Below are 3000 nucleotides of genomic sequence, written 5' to 3'. Positions count from 1 at the left end.
ACTTTATATCTCCCAAAGACCATTGGGATAGTAGGTTCAGTCAGACGAGGCAGAAGTCCCCAAATAAATCATTTATTCCTTAGCATGGTACAGAGTTCCTGTAAGAGCTGAGAAAAGAAAGGCTGCTCTAACAGCATGGGATACAATGCAGAGGTCCCTACATGTCTCTAAGGTGCACCCAGGTTTGTAGAGAACATTTTACCCCTCATCAGACAGCTACTGAAGAAGCAGATCCTGGGGTTTTTTTTCTCTTGTCTGTAATAATCCCTTAGGCTTCCAACACCAGGAAAGCCTTTTCTTCTTCCCTGAAGTAAACATCCAGAAATCAATACTGGTTTTTATAACTCTTCATAGGAGATACTTAACCAAAATCTGTTCTGCCTTGAACCTAAGTATTTACTCTGTGTTGTGGACTACATGGAAGAAACCTCCAGAGGACTCTTTAGTTTGAATGTATTTAAAAGGAATAGATGCAATCTGACTGCAAGCAATTGATCCTCAAAACTGGGTTATAAATACTTTAATACTTCTCAGTGATATGAGCAGTATGACCTTTCCAGATTAATGTATTCTTGTCTTTGCAAACAGCCCTATTTATGGCTGACCCAATTACTTAAGAACTTATTAATCTGAGATCTAAATTTTTAGGTGGGGAAGTTTAGAGTTTTCTTTAGAGTCAGCTATGCTTCTCTATTATTTTGGACAAATATAATCAGACCTCCTGGGAACGATGTACAGCTGATTTAGATTTACAGTTAGAGCAGGGCCTCTGTTGGTGCTGGTGAAGGTAAATGATGAACAAGGCACAGGAATGAAAAGCCTGGGAGCATTTTCAGCGCTTACTGCTGGAGTTGTCTCAATCTCAGTATGTCCCAGTCTGAAAACTGGGAATAATTCAAAGTATAAGCCTCACTGGATGTCTTCTCCTGGCTTACAGACCCAAGACCTAACCCAAATGCAAGAATTAGCTGGTTTTAAAGGGAGGAAGGGAGGGAGGAAACCTTCAACACTACAGCAGTGCAGGCAAGAACAGAGCCCTTAATGGCCCCACTCCAGAATCCATTCTTCCTCTCACCCTTTTGATTTTGTACTAAGGAAACCCTAGCCTCAACTCTCTCTATATATTTCTCCTGTGGTAGGAGACCACAGTGTCCCAGAAGAGACCAAGGTGTTGACACCAGAGAGACACAGCCCTCAGGACTGCTTGGAAAAGTTATCAAAGCACACCGGTGTTAAGGAAGGTGTTAAATTGCTGATTATACTAAACATTTACTGGAAAATAATCACCTCCTCTTAGCTGACACCCATTTAAAGTAGGAAGATTCCCAGTACTCTTACCTACTGTTTTCTGTATGGTTCAGTTACATTTTAGATACATTATAGGGAGGAAAGCTTTGAAAAGTATTTTCTTTTGAAACTTTATAGTGAGGCATAAATTACTTTAATAGGACTTCATATAATTCTGTTTATATTAATTCTTAATTGTCTTAAAATGTCTAAACAATCTTAACTAGTTAAAAATGTGCAGAGTGGAGACAAACTCAAAAAAACTGATGTAGATCCTCTGTATAAATTTTAGACTGAAAACATCAAAAGCCTTATATTTGTATTAGTTGTATTTTATCTAAGTTTATTCAGTTTCTTATATAAAATATAGAATAAAGCTACTGGTGCCAGGACCACATTCATGTTAAATGTAATTTCTCTGATAACAATTGCAGCTGTGTTTAGAATGTGAGTGCTGACCCCAAAGGACAATATGATCCATGTGCAAATAGACTAAAAGACACTCTAAAACAATATGCACCCCAAATACCATCACAACAGGTTCTTGCAATGGGTCAGGCTGTGCACAGAGGGCTTTGAGATTTTTTGCTAAAGCAATAACTGGTTCTGTCAGATACATCTTTTGACAGCCACGATGTTCCTACTTTGTCTTGATTCAGGACAGCGTTGCTGCAGTAGATACAAAACATGACAAAGGATTGTAACAAGTTGCTGGTTAAAATACTTTTAAATTTAAATTTAGTGTGGAGAGGATTAAAATTGCAAGCTAGAAATAGGAGATCAGGGCATATTTAATAACATGTCTTTAAAACCCAGCCTTATATAACACTGGCCCGCCACAAGCTCTTTGAGAGCAGTGACATTTTAAGAAAAGCTTCTGTCCATTTCTTTTCCCATTTACCCTGCAGAATGCTTGCTTTTCCCTGTGCCCTTTTCAAGCAGACTGGCATTAATAAAATAAGGGGAAGCAGTGAAAAATGCAGAGTAGAAAAAGGAAAGAAGTTTGTAAAAGTGCTAAAAAACCTTATCACATGAGACATAGGTCCTGATGAAAAATTTCTAGCATTTGTTGCTGAGCTGCTATGGTATGAAAGTGAATATTTTACCTCAGTGCCAGGTGGAAGGCTGACACTAATTATTTAGGTATGGATTCAAATGTGGATACAACTTTATTCAACCAGATATCTCCAGGAATATTGACCATGCAGCTCACAGATATTTCATGCCCTGGCAGTACAATAAGTGGCAGGGAGAAATATTGCCTGCATTGTATTCCCCTGGACACTGTGTCAGAGAGGGATAAAGACCCTCCCTGAAAGTGACATTTCCTATAATTTTGTTTATATTAATTCTTAATGGTCTTAAAATGTCTAAATAATCTTAACTAGCTAAAAATGTGTGGAGAGGAGGCAATGTGTGGAGATCTCTGCTTTTCTTTCCTCAAGACTTTCCAGCTTATTGCCTGAAATGTGTTGCTGAAGATTGTCCCCACCTAATGTCACTGGAAACCACAGCTGTAAAAGCTGTACAGGTGGAATGAACTATGCATGTTGATGCTGTGAGGATAGCAAGCCCTAAAGCTCTGTTTGTCTCTCCTTGGATTTCCATGAAATTTCCTTCCTGGATTCTGGATCTGACTCATTTTGCAACCATATAGGTTACTAAATAGATTAAGGCAGAGCTTTATAAGAACTTCTGAAGTTTGGAAGAGCG

The sequence above is a fragment of the Corvus brachyrhynchos genome, unplaced genomic scaffold (assembly GCF_000691975.1).
Source record: "Corvus brachyrhynchos isolate BGI_N302 unplaced genomic scaffold, ASM69197v1 scaffold221, whole genome shotgun sequence".
NCBI lineage: Eukaryota > Metazoa > Chordata > Aves > Passeriformes > Corvidae > Corvus > Corvus brachyrhynchos.
The sequence above is the reverse complement of the archived record's forward strand: the minus strand, read 5'-3'. Positions refer to the sequence as shown.